This window comes from Phalangium opilio, unplaced genomic scaffold (assembly GCF_054372755.1).
Source record: "Phalangium opilio isolate 3A_F unplaced genomic scaffold, DU_Popi_V2 ptg000060l_1, whole genome shotgun sequence".
Lineage (NCBI taxonomy): Eukaryota > Metazoa > Arthropoda > Arachnida > Opiliones > Phalangiidae > Phalangium > Phalangium opilio.
In genome coordinates, this window is record NW_028324177.1 from 6,210,755 (window position 1) to 6,220,553 (window position 9,799).

Below are 9,799 nucleotides of genomic sequence, written 5' to 3' on the forward strand. Positions count from 1 at the left end.
ATGTTCTGCTTTCCGAAGGATTCACTCGCAGTAAGGATGATCCGGGGCTATATAGTAAAATGGAGCAGGACGGCACTTGGACTTATCTAATCCTATACGTAGATGATGTTTTAGTCATAAACAAAAATATGGACACCATCGATAATCATTTCACCGAGCTTAACAAGCACTTCGAACTTAAGGATCTTGGCAACGTGTCATATTTTCTTGGCATTCAAATTAACCGCAACTTGAAGGGCTTCAGCATTCACCAAAACCTGAAGATCAAGTTCATGCTTCAAGATTTCGGGATGCAAGAAGCCAAATCAGCGAACACTCCGATGGACCTTGCATATTCGAAGTTAACAGACGACGGTGATATGTTACAAGACAACCAATACCGCAAAGCTATCGGCGTCTTACTCCACATTGCGACCGTTTCAAGACCTGATATTTCTGCAAGCGTTGGTATCCTGTGTAGAAGGGTTGCGGCACCTAGAGCTTGTGACTGGAAAGCAGTGAAGAGAGTCATGCGCTACCTTAAAGGTACTATTAACGTTCGGCTCCATTTATCCGCAACAGACTCAGCGGAACTCGTTGTGTATGGGCCCCCTACCCAGCCGTGATCCATGCGTGGTGAAAACGGGGGTAAATCTAAGGTGCACCGCGGTGCCTGAGCGCTGCTTTCTCGCGCACAGTTGACGTAGAGGATGACAGAGATAGGGCGAGGAGGTCAATCCCCCCTGCGCAAAGGATGTGCGTCCTAAAACTAAACGTACCGAAAATTGTTTTTACTACCCCCCTATTTTCCCATTTTTCGGTGGATTTTATAAAGCGCGTTTCTATCTCCCTCTTTCTCTCCTCTTCGTATTTACTATTTCGAAATAAGAAGTAACAGTAGAGAGTTTAAGTTGCAATACGTGTAAGGTTCTACAGTGCATTGGAGAAATGCACCGTAGAAGCCTAAAAGTTGTGCAGCATAAACTCTCTAATAATAATCCTCGAGTCAGCGCCGTCCCGTTGACGATCCTTAAAAAAGTAACACAATAGAGCTGGTCGAAGTGAAAAGTGCTCGGTTTAGCTACCTCTTTCGCTTCCAATAAATTCCTACCAGAAGGAGGTTTCGATCAAGTGAAAGTATTTTCGCCTCTCACTTCTAGGCCCGGTAGGACTAAAGGTCCCCATCCCCAAAGCGCATTCTTTACTAACCTAACCCGGTCCCATTATGATTGCGATAAAAGTCGGCCAAACCTGTAATAGCCACCGCGGTATTCCACCTGCGACTCCAGGACTAAATTTTGAATATTTTCAGTAAAATCGTATTTTTGTAAATGAGGCCCTTCCTCCAAAATTAGGCCCCCTTCAAAATTTGAAGTAAGCAGTCGCTTACCGCGATTACCTCTGGCGGCGCCACTGTATGAACCATTGTCTACCGCTTTGGGGAAGTCCATATAACGCCTTTTGAAGCCGCAGACAATAATTGGAGGTATTCGCAACGTGAAATCCTGGTATTTGCTTCATGAATATGTTTTGGTCGAGATTTCCATACAAATAGGCATTTTTCACGTCTAAATGCTTATGGGTCCAGCCAAGACTAACGACGAATAGTACGATAAACAGTCGGATTAACCCAAAGTTTATCACCGGAGAAAAGGTGGTGTCGTAATCTTCACCTTCCTTCTGATTGAATCCTTGGGCCACCAGTCTAGCCCTATAGCGAGATATTTTCCCTTCGCTATCGCGCTTCAACGTATAGATCCAGCGACATCCAATAATCTTTCCCGTCTCTGGTTTTTCCACGAAAAGTTCTGTAACTTCGCGCTCTTTTACCTATCAACTTCTTCTTGCATAGCCTGTTGCCACTTTTCGACTTGTTCAGACTTCATCGCTTCCTGGTATGTAGTTTGTATGAATATATCGGTACAGTATGCGGCAAATGCTTCAGGAACATCGTCATTCTCTTTACTTCCGGTTTTGCTACCTTGAAGGAAACTCTTGACTGCTTTCTTAGCAGCTTGTCGTGAAAATGCGAAGGGTGCCAGATCGTGTGTGAGCCCATTTCGTTCCATATATCGCTTTACTTCCGGCTTGGAACGAAATTTAACGCCATCTGGACTGTAGTGAGAAGTGTCAGCACCCCCTTTCGTTGCTCCAGATTGCCATATTGACACTTTCCTCGTCCAGCCTTCTGGTAAGTCTTCTTCTGTCTTCGGCATTACCACTTCATCAGCTGGTAAAACCGGCTCTTCATCAGCTGGTATAACCGGCTCTTCATCAGCTTTCGCATCTGCGAACGTTTCATTATCATCTTCTATATCGTCAACGTGTTGTCCAATTATATCGTTAGGCTTATCTATGACTGGTTCTTCCCATATCCAGTAAGATAGTTCATTATCTGTGGCAGACGCTCCAGGATCAATATGTTGAAGTCCAATTTTCTCTTCGTCAATTTGTAGATGTTTCGTTTCTATTATCGTATCCATACCCTATATCCCGCAGTATTAATAGCGTATCCGACTACGATACCAAGCTTGGCTCTCGATTGTAACTTATCTTGTCTACGTTGACTTGTAATATGGACATATGCAATACTTCCGATTCGTCTGAAATGGTTGGCACTCGGTTTTGACCCCATCCAGACTTCTAATGGTACCCGGTTATCAAGTTTCACATATCGTGAGTGGTTCTTGATATATGCTGCAGTACGCACCAGTTCACCCCAGAGCTTATTTGGTAATCTGGCTTCTTCTTTGATTGCTCGCATTATATTGAGTAATGTTCGATTTATCCTTTCGGCCACTCCATTCATCTGTGGTGAATAGGTATTAGTTTTTTCGTGTCTTATTCCTTCTTTGTTACAGAATTCCACAAATTGTCGAGAGCAAAATTCCATCCCGTTGTCGGTTCGGAGCGCCTTCCGTTTCTTGCCGGTTTGTGTTTCGACGAAAGATTTATATTTGAGAAAACATCCAAATGCCTCGCTTTTCGTCGCCATGAGGTATACGGTAAGATAACGGCTCTTATCATCGACAAACGTTATAAAATACTTCGCTCCACTGATTGAGCCATCCGGACCAGGTCCCCATACGTCGCCATGAACCAAGTCTAGTAAATCTTTGCTTTTAATCTCGTCAATTCGCCTGTGAGGTTGTTTTGTGGATTTAGCCAGATGACAAGTAGAACAACTTGGTAGAGATCCCTTCAGCATACCCTTGCAAGCCATGTGTTTCAAATATTGTTCATTTATTTGCCCAAAACGTTGATGCCAACGCTGTAGTACTTGTATATCTTTTCCGTCAGACACATACGCCGTTGCGACATCGTCCGAATCCTTTCCCGATTGTCCATGTATTAAAACGGTTGCATTGACTGTGTAAAAATTATCTTCTGACAGTGGTGCGACGAACGCTATCCTTCCATCGGGGAAATATGCAGTATATTTTAATACCTCCCTGTGCCCACTATATCCAACTTGTTCAATTAGACGTTCAGATATCAAATTACGTCCCATCTTGGGCGCGTAAATAACATCCTGCAACTTGAATCTATGTTTGACTCCGTCATTGATCTGGATCCATATGTCACCTCTTCCTTCCACCGGGGAACATCCTTCACCAATTCTTGCCTGCCCTTGATAGGGAGTAAACGAGTAAAACCAGTCCTTTTGATTACAAAAATGTTTCGTAGCGCCAGAATCTACGATCCATTCCCTGGTGTCAACGGTACTACAGAGCGCTGTAGCAAGAAATGCCCCTTCCACTGGTTTGGTTTTCTCGTCCCTTGAATTCTGTTCTTTTCGCTTGGGTCGACGACAATTGGCTGCTTGATGACCCCTGAGGTTACAATTGTAACACCTTCCATTGAATTTCGTTGACTTGCTACCGGCTTTAGGCTTCACTCGTCTCCCATTCGCGTCTGGATGTTGAGCGGTAAAAGCCTTGTGCGTGAGGTCTTGATCTGTATCACGTTGACATAGTCTTCCATGTTCAGCAAGTAACTTGTCTGCCACTGCTTCAGCTTTAAAATCTTTGTCATCGAATTGATATATCTGCGCTGTTAGCGAATCAACGTTCCAATCATTTTATACGTGATATGTTTATCGTCGATCTTCCCCCCGGCTTCTGCCAACTCGTCAGTCATGACAAATATTCTATCCAGAAATTCAGGTATGTCTTCACCCTCTTGATAAACGATAGCATGGAATTTGGCTAACAAGTGTCCTATTCTTGCTCGTGATTTAGGCTCATAAGTGTCACAAATATCCGTCCATAACTTGTGTGGAACCCGTGTCCTCATAAACTTCGTTCGAATAGTAGAACTAATCCCCAAGGCTATTGTAGAGAATGCGTCTTATTCCCGTAATTGAAACTTGAGTTTAGTTTCTGTGGTGTCCGTTTCCGCTGGACCCATTTCTATTCCTGATACTATTTCCCATAAGCCTTTCTGCCTCAGTATTAATTCCATTTCCAATCTCCATGATCGATAGTTAGTTGAAGTTAATTGAGTTGTTTGACTCACTGCCATAAACCTCCCGTTATATGACGCCATCCTTCGTCGTGGGCCAAGGCCCAATGATGCGGTGTGCCGGTGTTACGGGTTAACTTCAAATGTTTAGCCTTAGCTGTGGATTCCGTCAACCACGCTCTGCTACCATGTTCCCGGATAAATAACACTGGAGAAATTATATAACTAAGGCTTTTAATAAACAAGGTTAACTAACATATTTACATAATAAATTAAATTAAAGGCGAGGGTGAGAAGGGTATATGAACCGTCCGTCATGATACCCAAAACTAGACTGACTGACTGACAATGTGCATTGAGAAAGCTGACTCATGAATAGGCTAAAGTTACTAGGGCGCCACTAGTGGTGAATTTAAACATTAGGGCAAAGTTCATAATCTCACAGGGTCCATATGGAGAGGGTGCTTAAAACCTTATTTCTCATATTTCTCCAACCCAAATCCAAGTCGACATTTGAATCTCACGCCAAACATTTACCCATCCCAATTGCACGTCACTTCCTTTTTCATTCAGTAATTGTAATTCTGCATAAATTACACTACGGCAATAAAATAATTATCTACGATAAATAACTTTATAAATTTAACAATAGAATTTTACTAATTTCAAAAGTAAGCTTTCTCTAAAGGTATGGAACCGTTTAATTGAAATTATTTGAACTATTAGTGCTGATCAATTGGTCAATATTTTAAATTAACCGATGTCAATAACAATTTATTTAAAATCAATGAAACTAGTATATCAATATCAAACAACTATCTAATGGAAAAGATATAAAGCTATTCTTTAATTTAAATTTCTCATCTTAAGTTTCAAAAGAAGATGAATTTTATTATTTCTGACACAAAAACTGGCAGCTTCTTTGCTTAGTTCCCAAAGTTTTTTCCACTCCAAAATAGAAATTTTAACGTTTTGTGATATTAAAGGAGAAACATAAATATAATTTTTGGTTTCTTTTGAACTAGTTGCTATATAGGAACTTCAATCAAATGGCCATTTGTATGAGCACATTTACCGATATTTGATTTTTTTAATCGAGACGATTACTGAGTCTCTGTATCAATATTTTATAAATACTCCCTGAATATTTATTAAATATTAAAGATTATATTGTTATTTCAGATTCATTGAGTTAAAAAAATTGGTATCGTTATTCTATTTAAGCCTTTATATTGACATCGGTTAATTAACGATATCGGCTAACGATGCTAGTTTGTTTATAACATTAAATCGGAATCTCAAGTGTGACTAGGCAGTTTATAACTTCAAAATCGAGAGATTAAAACAATCTCAACAGGATATCTGAGGTTTAAGTTATCAATAAATGTGATAATGTAAGATAATGTGACGAACCATGAGTGGTTAAGAACACACGCATTGAAAGTCTGGTGATCAACGACATTGGCATCAAATAAAGGTATTGCGAAAACTCATTTTATTTCTTTACCTGTGCTTGTAAATCAAAAGCATTACAACAATCTTTTTATAACATCAACGTGTTAGGTGATGTACATGCTATTATCGGCGCCATTGTTACATATATATATTTTTTAACCATAAAAAATATCATACTTATATATTTTATTTTTTATATTTTATATTTTTTATATTATATTTGATACATCTTAGAAATAATTCGATATATGGTGTATAAATTACTATATCCACGCGTAAGAGTAAGGGACCGTCCATAAACTACGTCACACTCTTGTGGAGGGAGGGGTTTTGTAAGTTTGTGACGGTCCGTGACGAGGGGGGAGGGAGGGATCCTTCGATGTGTGACGTCACATTTGAAATTAATTTTATTACGAAGTCAGTAAGAGGTCGATTGACCCTTTTGTTATAGAAGGAAAAAACACAACGTTTCAAATAATTTTAGCAAACAATAATAAAAGCACATAGTTCTAAATCTCAATCAGTGGCAAACGATATTCATAAAAGCTAAAAACGGAAATGAACTTTGACTTTCAAGTCGAGCAAAAAATTTCTAAGTGGAAAAGAAGAAAGAATCTCTTTTTAAACTAATCAAATTAAATTGGTAAATTAAGAGTCCGTTGGGGATGGTGTTAAAGAAATGTGACATGGTTTTCAGAAGAGGGGTCTTAGAAAACGTGACCAGGAGTGATCAGAGAGGACGGGGGGATCAGAAAATGCTATTTTTTGAGTGACGCAGTTTATGGACGGTCCCTAAATCAAGGGCTAGACATTCGCCAAAATTTGGTGCACCTGATTTCTGAATTTTTATATGAATTCCCTTGATTACGGAATGAATTCCTTTTATTTCCGTGATTACGATTATTTTAGGTGATTTCCATAATATTTACACTGATCTCCCGTTATTGCCGGAGATTATTTGTGATTTCTGTTTAAATTCCGGTGATTTTTTGGTGAATGCCGTGATTACCACTTGATTCTTCGTGAATTACGATGTATTCAAAGACCATATTGGGTTTATTTCTATTTCAGCTGATTACGATATTTATTTTGGTTTTTCGAGTTCCTCGATTGATTATGTGTAATTTCCGAGGTAATTACAAACGATTACTAGTAAATCATGTGATTATTTTTGATTTTCTCAAATTTTCATGTAATTTCCACTGATTATCGGAGATTTCTAATTACGGTTGATTACCCACAAAAATGATTGTGATTACTGACGATTTTCTATAACTTCTAGAAATCGATTTATGCGGTTTTGTACACCTGATTATTCAAGTGAGTAACCAATCTGAGTAAATTTACTATTTACTCTTTTTCTAACAGAAAGTACATAAATGGTGCATCAAACATACCTATACAGTACATTACATAATAATTTTCACACACATCTTGAACTTTAGATTTTACTGGTTCATGTGACGTAATTATTTTAGAGTTGTTATTCATCATATATTTTGAGCATTAAAAATTATAATTAAAGACTTTTAAAATACTGAAAAATGGCTAAAACAGAGAAATGAGCAAATGCATGTCCATTGCTTCACTTACACCGTATTTCTTTTACGAGCCTAGTAAACAAAGGGATTACACACTATGATTTGGGTCAAACCATAGATTTAGGTCGAAAATCAATCATCAGTCGGTCTTCTCGTTAAGTTCATTTCCCTGTTCAGACGTGAGAGCAGATCAATTAAATCGAGACACAAATATGTTGATTTTTGAGTTTAAACATATGAATAATAAAACAGCTGAATCCAAAATGTCAAATACCGCCAAGAATTCCTAAACTTTTCATATCTCATCTGAAAATGCATATTACACTCGTGCGTGTGTCAACAAGGCACGATCAAGTGAGCTAAGTCTCAATGAAAGGAGCCATCTCGACACTGCCCGAAAAAAGTGAAAGTTTTCAAACTAAATCCGTGAATCTTTTATACGCAGTCATTGACACATGTGAACAGTCAAGTTAAACGAGGATAGCAACTTCACCGATGTGAACGTAAGTTTTATTCAAGTTGCTTAATTTGATTAGGTAGTCACATGAAGTAAACCTTAACATATTTTGTTTCTGAAAATTGAAGTAAAGAGGAAAAAATGGGAATATAGTCACACACTCATTTACATTTTAAGTAAATATTATGAGTATAATTTCTTTGCCATTATTGAAATCGTGATAGAAAACCTTTTCAGAGCATAATAGGATTAAATATTCACGGATTTGTTGATGCAAAATCCACTTATTTTTGGGTTTAGTGCTATTTGTTTAAATTATTTGAGATGCTAAATTAGCAAATTTCGTGTGGTCAATTCAAATCAATAGTTAAAGCCTTCAAAACTCATAAAGTTAAAGATGTCTCCATCAATGTTTTACTGTATTTTTAGCTTTAATCTGGGCTGATCACAAACGAGAAGCTTATATATATATATATAGAGCTGTCCACTGATTATAATTGAAACTTAATATATTACATTAATATTAATCATAATTACTTATCGTTTTTATTTGAATAGGACTCTTGATATAAGAATAAAACAATATGAACACTCGAAGTGTTCGTTTCATCCCCAAATATTTATCAAACTTCGCTCACTAAGCGAACTGCATTTCCATTTGTTACATACATAAATATTTCTAAACTGTTTGAATAGCTGGAAACTTAGAAATAGTATTTTAAGTTTTTTAAACACTGGTAAACGTTACCTTATATTTATGACGTCTTTCACAAACATTGATGCGTTAATTGCCATTATAAAACCACTAAACATTGGTGAAAAAGGGTCTTTTCCGTAATGCAATGCCTTTTTCGAAGAGTAGCCAACACGACAAAAATATTCCAAATGAGTGAGGTGGCCGAAATAGACCGCGTTACCTTCGTTGAAAACGTCATCTCTCTCATACCCCTCTTTTAGCTGAAACAATTTCAGTCTTCTCTCGTTCTCTTTGAAGAGATCTGGACGTGTGTCCTGTTGAAAGAGACAATAATATGAGATCAAGTCAAATCAATGGGTTGACATGGAGGATTTTTATCGATTCCGTCTTTTCTTCCTCCTGAACATCAACTTACAAGTATTTCTAAATCTCTGGAGCCTTATACTGTTATAATGTTGTCACGTGACCTAGACGAGGCAAGTATATTCATGTGATCTAGACTGGCCAATAAGAAACTCACACGATAATCAAAGCTATAATCAGGCTAGGTAGATCGGCGAGACGACAGTCTGTACCAGATACCCAAGTGATGTAGTTATTCTTAATGTTAACCTAACGAACTTATATCATGAAATAAAAATACTCATTTTATGCTCGACTATTTATTATAACATATGTAACAATAACGAGCTACGCAGATAGTCTTTCTTTTGAGTTTTCGATTTTGATAAGACGCGGCAAGGAAATTAAGATTAGAACGTAGGAGTGATCTTAAAGATAGTTTTTACCTTAATAAAGTTCTGCATTTCTTGGTTATGCATGAAAAGAATGCGCAAGTTAGGGTACTTGAAGATATCATCGAAATGATTAATGTTGCGATCAATGTCTACCGTCAGTTTGGTCGATAAGTTGGCTTTGAAGATTTCTACCAATAAGAAACCACCGATGAAATAGTTGGACAATAAAACATTCTTGGCAGTTTCGAATTTGTATGCCAAAATATCGTAAAGACCAATAGAAACCAGGCGAAGTCGCGGCACGAATCGACTTGCCGTCGCGAAAAAAGGCTTCAAATTGAAGAAGATTCGGAACAGAATTACAAAAATCCAAACCTAAAAAGTCAAAATATGCATTTAAATTATAGAAATGATTAGCTTAATATAGTTAAAATATGAATTTCTGAAAAATGAAGTTAAATTATATTCA